We start from the raw sequence: 10,614 nt of genomic DNA on the forward strand, positions 1-10,614 counted from the left end.
AGGAAATAAATTTCTGTTAAAATCACTTAGTCTGTGCTACTTTGTTATGGCAGGCCTAGGAAATTAATACAGCATGTGTGTGCAATAAAATAAAACTGGAAAAAGTCTACCAAACTTTTGCTGGGTTTATTTTGGAGGGGTGGTTCTATAAGGGACTTTTAATTATACATTTTATTTTACATATTTTTGTTGAAACATTTTCTTTCTCAATGGAAATAAGAAAAAATTTAAATATTAGGTAGAATAAAAGAAAGAAAAAAAGCTAAAATGCATACTAATCAACACATCTCTGTGTGTGGTCACAGATTCACCTCTGAGCTGTCAGTGATGCAACTCATGAGTCTTGTTGGTTACACGGTTCCCAATGTCCCTGAGATGAAAGCCTAGATCAGTGGTTAGGAGGCATACACCTAGTGTTGATAGTGGTATCAGTCAAAAATTCTCCACGTGTCTCACCAAGGTGACATTGCAGGCATTCTTATCATTCAAAGCATGGCTGGTTCCACGATGGCTGTTTTCCTACCAGCCCTCCGTGTCACAGGAAGTGCAAGCGCAGCATTTTTATGGGGCCAGGATCAATTGTACTCTCCAATTTGTCACACATCTCACCTGGCCTGCTTTACTTGTTTACATACCTGTCTGCTCTCTGCAGATACGTAAATTTGTGACCTCAGTGTAAGCAGACAGAGCATGGAGAGAGACCTTATGGAGTGAGACCCTCTTCTTCCTTCCCTCCCTGACCTGAGCTCTGAACAAAACCAAAGCAGTGTTGCCTACGTCCAGCTGTGGAAAAACTCCATAGCACTGACCTAGCAGTTTGGCCTGGGGGCAAGAATTGAGGGTGGGAGGAGGTGTCGCAGGGGTAGAGAAAAGAACATGGTCTTTTATCCCCTAGCATATACTGAGTACTTACTAGATGCGAGTCAATTATGTTAAGTGAATTTCATTTATTATTTCATGTAAGCATTACAACAACCCTGTGAGGTAGATTCTATTATAGTCTCCATTTTAATAAACGGGCCAGCTGAGCCTGAAAGATGTTAAGAAAGCTGGTTAAATCTCTCAACTAGTAGAGGTGGGGGCAGGATTCGAACCCATGTGGTCTGGCTCTAAACCAACATTCTCTTAATCACTGCTCCTTGTATAAGAAGGCCTGGCAGCAAGTACTAGTGTGGCTACTTGCTTAGATGAATGAGTCTAATTTTCCTTCTTGGTAGAGAGAGGGGCTTACCCTCCAAAGAAAAGCCTCCTAATTTAGCCATGCCAGGCTTGGGCCCGTACCATCATTTTGGTAAATAGCCTGGATGGAAGACTTTACCGACAGGTGTGGCCTTGGCTCCAGCACAGGATTTGGTTTAGCTGCAAGACGGCACTTACCTCTGGAGGGTAGAAGTTGTTGCCAGGGAAACTGACGCCTTCTCTGCCCAGGAGTAGGGCCCCTCTTGTGGCCAGGCTGTGCTGCAAGATCGTGGGGCTCTTTTAGGATCCCGCCTACCTTCTTTTCCCTTCCCATACTACATTTGCCTCTACTCTCTCACTGCCATCTTCTCATCACTGTCCTGTCCCTGGGGACAGCTGATGCCCAAATACCTGCAACTCCAGGTATTGGGACCAGTGCATCTGTGATGAGTAGAACCCCGATGAAAGGGCCATTTTCCAATGCTACTTTCCATCCAAGACCTGACTCCATAAAGGAGATGACTGTCACCCTCACTGCACCTGGCACTCCACAGCTTTACACAACCTAGTTGATCCAAATGAGCCACGGTTTTTTCTAAAAGCTGCTTTCTAAACTGCTCCAGAGCAGTCCTCCCTCAGAGAAAGGGCTGTAGTTGATTTTCTTAGCCCAGCATCACTTCCACCTGCAGCTTCTCTCCAAAGCATGCCAAAACCTACCTGGGAAGGTAATGGGATTAAGGAGACTGTAGTGGATGTCCCCTAAATCCAGAGATCTGTTTCAGCATTTTAGGACAAGAGAAATCCCGGAGATGAGGCAAGGAGAGTGCGGCACATTCATTTCAAGCCCATGCTGGAGGCAGAAAGGTTGAGACACTGTAGAAAGTAACAGGGCAGAGGTTGCTGAACTTCCCATGCCCAGGGGCTACCGTGATAGACTCCCTCAGTGTTCAGATGGGAGACGAAGGCCCAAAGAAGGGAGGAGACCTGTGAATCAGTGGCAGCCCTGGGCTCCTGACTGCTATTTCAGGGTCATTTCCACTGCAGAACCTGATCACACTTGAAAGCTGCCTCTTCCTCCTACAACTGCACAGTCTGTCTCCAACTGCACAGCTTAGAAAAGGCCAGTGCCTGGTGGGTCTGGTAACATCTTTGTTTCCAGCCTTGGTCGCTGGGATATATACATAGGCCGGGCCTTTCAGAACCCAACTTGGACTTTCTTTACTTGCCCCTTTTATCCATCACTATAGATGTTTACTCACCCCTTTTATTTAATTTTGTTAAATAAAAAAATTGAGAGCTATCAGAGGTTAGATAACAACCTATACAACTTAGTTCAATTACTGACCATCATTTTTTAAAAAAAATAATTTGTGGTTATTATGCATTTTTAAAACATATGTGACTTTGCTCTTTGCTCAGCAAACTTTCAGGAGCCCCCCTGTCTACAGCCGAAAGGCCCAATCCTTTGCTGATTTTACAGCCCTCCAAGGTTTGGCCCCACCTCCGTTTCTAGTCTCTTCCACTCTCCCACCCACGGTGCCGCCCTTCATCCAAGCTGGACCTCATTCATCCCCATGGATACGCCCAGCCTTCTCACCCCTCTCAACTTTTTGCTCAATCCACAGCCTCCTCTGCCTGAAATACCACAGGCCCCGTCTGCACGTCTCTACTCCACTCAGACTTTTCCAGGCAGGGCTTGTACCCCTCCTCCTCGAGGCCTCATCTTCCGTTGAAAATGCCTCTCACCCGCTGCTGGGCTCCCATTGCAGCAGAGTGAGCTGGTAACCTCCCAGCGGGACTGTGGCCACGAGGCAGGATTCGAGTCATGAAGCATCTTTGACTTCCCACAGCACCCAGCCTATATTAGGAATGAACCGAGGGTGCCGGAGTGCAGAGCATGAGGAATATACTGGTGAACAGCGTCCCGGAGACTCTCAGGCATGAAACTTAACAATGGAGCGCGGGGAGGGGAGAGGGAACATTTGTGGTGGTGTGGGGATCACTGACCCTGGAGACTCGGGGGCGGGCACATGGGTGAGGACACAAAGGAAGAAAGAAGTAAGCACTGAGGCTGTGGGAAAGTTAATCGATAGGCTGCTCACCCAGCCGAAGGGGAGGGCAGGGCAATACGTGGCAGTGCCCCAGCTTTCCCCCCTCTCCTCAAATTCTCATTCATGTGAGGCCCTAGTGTAAGGCAGAGCCCCTGCTGTGCTGGTGGTTTCATGGGGGGAGGGGGGGGCAGGAAAGCAAAGGTGAGAAGCGGCACCGATCGAATGCGAAGTTAAATACATGAAAATCACAAGACCGTGCACGACTGGGGTCATTTCCTCAGGGCGGGTAGGAAGCAGAAATACACTTTTACTGTCACGGGTAAGCTTTTTCTTCCTCTGAAAGAAGTAACACTCACTCTGAGCCAGGAGATGCAGGGGGTCTTGTGATTGAGACGAGGTGAGGCTTCTGCTCTCAGGAGCTGACACCCCGAGATCGCAGGCGGTTCCAGGTGGAACAGGCAGCCAAGTTTGGAAACCCTGCTGGATGGGGCACCCTAGCCCTATGAAGACACCTTGAGAAAAGAGGCTGTGTGTGCAGAACACGATATTTTGGTGAAAGTGGTATCTAGGTCACCACCGTGTTTACGGTAATGGGTGAGAAAAAGCCCAGAACTACTGACGTAGCAAGTATTGGACTTTCCAGCCTCTGTAGTGGAAGATGGCAGTGAGAAGGAGGACTGTTGTCGGATGTTTTACGCTGCTATGACAAATTCACCACCAAGTTGGTAGCTTAAAAACACAAAGTTGTTATTTTACCCTTCTGGAGGTCAGAGGTCTGAGGTGGATCTCACTGGGTTAAAAGCAAAGTGTCAGCAGGCTCTTTTCTTTCTAGAGAACCCACTCCCTTGCCTTTTCCAGGTTTCACCTTGCATCCCTTGGCTTATGAGCCCTTCTTCCATCTTCAGAGTCAGCAAGGCAGCATCTCCAAATCATTTCTGCCTCTCTCTCTTCCGTATTTTTTCAAGGACCTTTGTCATTACATTGGGCATGTCTGGATAATCTCATTTTAAGATCCTTTGATTAGCAAGCTTAATTCCATATGGAGCTGAAACTCCTCACCGTATACTATAACATATTTACATGTAACGTAATATATCCCCCCCAACCCAGGGATTAGGGTGTAGGCACCTTTGAGGGGGCCTTCTGCCTATCGCAGTTAGCAAACAAAGAGGGCCTGCCGTGGAAACACAAGAAAGAATCCTATCCTATTTTTCTTCTGTTATTTCCATCAGATAGAAAGATCTTTGTATCCAAAAGAGTAAAATCAATGCTGGTTGGAACCAAAGCTCAAGATGGGTGAAGCGGCAGTAAGCTCTGGGCTCCCGGATCGGAATGGAACTCAGCCCCAGGTACCGAGAAGCTAGAAGTGAGATTTCCAAATTGCCCACGGAGAGTTTTGAGAACTTACAGAGAACAGTCAGTGTAAGGACAGGAAAAAAGGCTTTTCTTTTTCTTTGCTGTGGCCTTCCACAATTTACGAGAAGCAGCTGGTAATTAAACTCCAAGATTGTTGGCTCCTCTGATTCAAACAGCCCCGTTCTGCTCGAACTGCGACACAGGAGGAGCTACTCTCAGGGCTGCAATCTCGCGTCCCCCCTCCTCCCGGCTGTGTCGAGTGGGTGGGAATTTTCTGAGTGCATTGAAGAGCTTTGTCCTTTGTCCTGTGAGTCTTCAGTAATTTTTGTGTCAACATGAGAGCATGAGTGTGTTGTATGATACAGAGAAACGTCATCAGTGGAAGGATGAGCCAAACTTAGCAAGATGGAGTTTTACAGGGGCAAATGTAAAGTCCTGTTTTGTTGTTGTTTGTTTGTGTGGTTTTTGTTGTTTGGTTTTCTTACTGTATATTTTCCTTTTTATCGTTGACTGTATTACAGATGTCCCCCATTTCCCCCCACCTTTGCCTCCCTCCACCCTGCACCCGCCTCCCTAGGCCTTCACCACATTGAGAACTGAAAGAGTAAAACAAGCTATGCAAGTACAGGATGGGGTAGGGGTGGGAGAGCATAGCTAGGCAGTGTGGGGTGGGAAAAGGAGTCTAGTTGCCCCACACTGGTCAGACGATGCTTTACGGCACTGTGCCCAGACCCAGGCACTACAAGGTTGAGCTTTCCGAGAAGAGCAACGAGAGCGGTGGGAGACATAAAAATCGTCACGTGAGGCATGGATAGAAAAAAACTGGCAGTTTTTATTGAAGAAGACAAGACTCAAAGGAATATGCGGTTGACACCAAATGTTTGGATGACTATTACGTAGCAGGGCCATCACCCTGCCCAGCTCCAGGAGGGCACCATTTACGTTGCAGTCGGTGAACAGCAGCACCCAGGGCTGTGCAGTGCGTGTCTGCACCATCAGAAGAGCCACGCCTGCGTGTGGACAAAGGGTTGCGATTCCAAGTAGTAGAGACCCCTGAGAGTTGTATTTCAGCTCAATTTCAGCAAGAACCTCAGAACTCCCGAAGAGGATTTTTCTCTTGCATTGCACAGATTCAAAGCAGAGGCTGGGTGACAATATGTCTTGGACGTATGATAGGGGGTTCTGGCAACAGAAAAGCAAAAGGAGGTGTCGTTTGGATGACCTTTAACATTTTTGCAATTCTGAGAGTCACTAATCCCAGGGATGGGAAATAATTTAATCTTCAAAAACACCCTAAAAAGTGGATGCTATTATCCTTAATGTTCAGATGAAGAAATGGATACTCAGAGATTATTTGTCCATGGCCATCCAATGATTAAATAGCTCAGCCAGGATTTAAACCTGGGAGTATGAGACTTCTTGACTCCTTCTGGACTGAGAGGAGAGCTAACCACTCCACCCACTCCAGGACTACTGGGTGGCAGGGAGACCAGTGTGGATACCAGTCTTACGTTATGGTCAGGGGACTTGTGGGAGGAAGCTCAATGAAGAGAATCTGGAACTGTAGCTGTGGGTGCTACTGACTGGCCAGTGCTGGCCATGTCTGATCGGTGAGATTTCAGACCTTGCCAGAGCTGGCTTTGCTGGACCAGACTCTTAGTTTGCTCCTTCCCTTGTGCTGTCCTCATAAATTCATAATGCCCTAGAGAAACACAGTTCCCGACTGAATGTCCCTCTGGATTAATGGATGAGTCAGGAGTCCCCTTATCTTGCCTTTTCACCTAAGACACTGAAACTCAGTCTCGATGGTGACTCCATGGGCTCACAGTCAGCCCCAGGATGTGTGGAGCCACTGACAGACTGGAGCAAGTTCCCGGGAGCGACCACGTAGCTGTCAAACCAGGGAGCATGATCTCTGACTCATCCATTCATTACACAACTAATCGGCACTGCAGCACTGGGGTGTTCACCGTGCGTCACCACATGCCAGAGCCACACCCCTCCACTGCTGGAATAGCTGGCCCAGTTGGCTCCTGAAGCACTGGAAGGTGTTTGTTGACTTGGTAGAATCCGTACCTTTTCCATTACCTAATGAGCTATGTCAAGACTGGCGCTCCTATCTGCCAGCAATTCCTCAGTGTGAGAATTTGGTTGTGGGCTGATGTTGTGTCTTGGGCAATTACTTTTAATTTCTCCGGAGCCACCCCTGTTGACATGGCTTGTACTCACACCTAGGATTAAAGTCTACTTACTATCAGAGGGCAAACACCTGTCCTCACAATGAACACAGATAAAATTACAGTCAGGGACTCCTATCTCAATCTCTTTTAGGCTCTCAAAGGTGCCATTTATTTTGGTCTTGCTATTTTTCTGTCTGAAGTATCTCCCTGCCATCTAGGCACTAGACCCCACCATTATTCTGTCCCTCTTTATTCTTTTCACGTCAGTAAATTTACCACAGAATCATAAAAATTAGCACTGCAGATAAAGAAACAAAGCACAGGAAGGCTCATCCGACATATAACAGCAAGCGAACGCTCTTTCCACCCAATTTCCATGCCCCCTAAATGAAAAGCTGTCGGAATGTGTGGCAGGACCGACGGGAAAGAAATCGGTAAAAGGCAGTGAGTGTCTTTATTTTCGAGAAGACTGTAACATTGCCTTGGAATTCACCAAGCTCAGAACTTGACAAATTTGGCAGAATGGAACATTGAGAATGACCAAAGGCGGGGCTATAGTCACTCCGAGCGACAGCTGCTCCTCTTCAGATCATTCCAGCGATGACCCTGAAGCGGAGGGGGGAGGTTGGGCCTAATTCTCTGTAGACCGCCTGTGTGTCCCCATCGCACACAGTGCGTCTGTCCTGAGAGATCTATCTCCTTCTGCAGGATCCAATCTCTATACATCATCTTTCTGTACATGCTCAAGGTACAGTGTTTGGATGCTCATCTGGGATCAGCGGAATGAGACTGGTGCCCTGAATCTCTAACCTACAGGCCCTGAGTGCTGGGACCCTTCTCTTCTAGTGACTGTCTTCATTACAGATGTGGTGCCAAATGGGGGTTGTAAAGGCTCTCTGGCTCGAGAACTCCCTTCCCGCTTGAGGTCAGAGCTAAACATGACTTCTCCATTCACACAACACTCTGGCATTTCCTGTGCGAAAGGATTAAATGCCTCTGTGGCAGGCGTAGCTTTTAATCACTTTGTGCTCAGAATCCCCTATTGCACGGCCACAATCCTCTCATCCGTCCTCCATCAGAAAGGCAGACTAGCTGGGGAATGGTTTGGGTTCTCCAGCAGCAATCCGCAAGGGATATAGTGCGGTGTTATCTATGTCACTCTAGTGAAGAAATCAGGGGGACGTGTGATGGATGGAGATGTCACTTACCTGTATCCGTTGTCCATCCAGACGGGCTGTTGGCGGCAACGCTGGTATCGCCTATCACAGGCTGCTGAGAATTCCAAAGACTGCTCCTCCTCATTAGAGCCACCCTGAATGGGTACTCCCTGAAGGAGGGTTAAAAGTAGGGTATGTCTGAGCATATCCCTAGAGTTAATTCCTAGAATTCCTAATTGACAAGACTAGGTCAAAGGGCATGTGAGTTGTCATTTTCATACCTAAAATTGTATTGATTTCTATTTCCACCAGCAATGTATGAGAGCTCCTGTTTTCCTATACCCTTGGAAATAAAATGGGTTTTTAAACATTGCCAATTTTATAGGCGAGAAAATGAAATTTTTACTTAACGGTGAAAAAAATCCATGCTAAGTTTTCCATGAGTCCCTTGAGAAGAGCCTCAGCCAGGCTCCAGGGGCTAAATTAGCCTGGTGGGTGGGGATTCTGAAAACAGTGGAAGTTCACTTGCGAGAATCCCAGGTTGAGCTTATCATCTGTAAAAGGAATATCATCATTCTAACCTCATAAGGTTCTTGGAAGGAATAAAGAGGCCCATGGATCTGGCCCTCGATTAGATAGTCAAATGTTACTTCTCTCTTTCTATTCAACACTGAGGAAGAAGCTACTCCTGAGATATGTAACTTACAGAAGTAACTTGCTTTGCAGAAGTGTAAATTGATGAGGATCTCACAACAGAGGAAGTTTAGAAAATGCCAAAGTCAAACTTGAATCCACACCAAGAAGATACATACTGTCGTGTGACATCCGGGCAGATTTGAGTCTGATCGGTTTCAGTCAGATACCAGAATAAATGATTCACAGTGACTTGTAACATAATAGAAATTGTGATTAGAAAACCGTGTGAGTTTTCCCCCAACAGCAAAACCAGGAATGAGACTAATCCACTTCTACCATTCCTGATTTAGACCCTGAGCTAGTCCAAGACTCAGCGTCCCACCTGAACGGGTACAGTGGTCTCTTTATCGGCCTTGTCTTGGCCTTAATGGGAACTTGTCTCAAGTTCCTTCTTATAAACTTCCCTGCTGTTTTCTGGAAGCACTATTATGATTATACCAGTTCCTTGCTCAGAAACTGGTTCTACAATCACACTTTCTAGATGGGCCTTCTCTTCACGTACTCTTTGACCCTTTCGAATGGAACTAGGTGCCTACGTGGATCCGTCAGAGTCACCAGGTGCACGCAACAGAAACTGTCGCTGAATAGTGGGTAGTTTGCATGCTAATTGACAAGACCAGAGAATCAGCCACAGCCCTGCTTTTCTAAGGGCCCACAGCCACGCCACAGAATGAGAAAAACACCTGAGCTGTCTCCCCTGGGAACTAATCAAATCTGGTTTTCCTTAATGGTTTTCCCCGCTGCCACTTCTGGTTCAGAAATTCAGTGTTGTTGCAGTCATTGCTGCTGCCAGGGTCTGTGACACCTCTCTGCCAAGAACGTAGTCTTGAGGGCTCTGAAAGTCAGATACTTCTGCTATCCTATTGATGGGGGGAAAATAATATATATATGTATATATGTGTGTGTGTATATATATATATACACACACACACACACACACATTTGGTACCGCTCCCTTATATTGCTCACTTCCAAATCAGTGCTCCATGAGTAAGCCTTAGGGATGGAATCTGGATTACCTGGTTATGCCACAGGTGACAGGAAAACTAGGAAAGAGGGTTTTCTTGTTTTTTACCTTGAGGGTCAAATGAGGGAGGTGGTGAGACTTATCAGATGATAAATTCCTAAATCATAGTAAGGGTACTAAAAAATTGGTGGGCAGCCAGAAAATGTACAAATATCTACAGCACAGTCAACCTGGTTTGCCTAACACATACAGCCTTTTTGCATACCTACCAATAATACTTTCCTGCCTGAGATAATGCAGCTTTCCCCCAAATGAGAAGAGGCTTGTTCTCTGTCCAAAAAGGAGAGAACTCCAGGTCTCATCAGTTAGGGCAGCCAGCTTCAAGTCCAGGGCCTGTGGGGGACCCATAGTCTTTCTCTAGTTCCGTCTGGGTTCTGTCTTTATATCCTGTAACCTATATATTATATTTTAAAGATAGTCACCATCACCACAAGCCTCCATATAAATTAGGAAGGGAATAGAAAAGAGGGAGGACAGTTAATTATGACAGAAGAAGGAAGAGATAAAAGTGCATAGCATAGCCTTGGGCCCGCAATTGACCACATGGTGAGAGCGGGTGGATACGACCTCTTTCCTCCACCATCCATCCCGTGCTTCTCTGCCGGCTGGATGATTCTATGCATGCTTCTCATTGACAACATCACTGAACAAAGATGTACTGGGATTTTGTGAAATCCTTAATATGTATGTATATATTGGTCTCTGCCCCCATTCCTGACATAGAGCTCTTAAAACCCTTGTAAATTCCTAGGTGATAAGAGCAGTAGGAGCATCTCTTGTTCTAATGAGGTGACTCTGGGTGGGCTCCTGGATGGCTCCTGCCAGGAGGGTGGCCATCGGAAAGACTAAGCCATAATTAGAAGCTTGGAATTTTCACACACACACACCCATTCTCCAGAGAAGGCAGAGGGGCTGGAAATGCAGTTGGTAATTGATCGTGCCTACTTGAGGAAGCCTCCGTAAAATCC

Source organism: Miniopterus schreibersii (assembly GCF_964146895.1).
Source record: "Miniopterus schreibersii genome assembly, chromosome: 11".
NCBI lineage: Eukaryota > Metazoa > Chordata > Mammalia > Chiroptera > Miniopteridae > Miniopterus > Miniopterus schreibersii.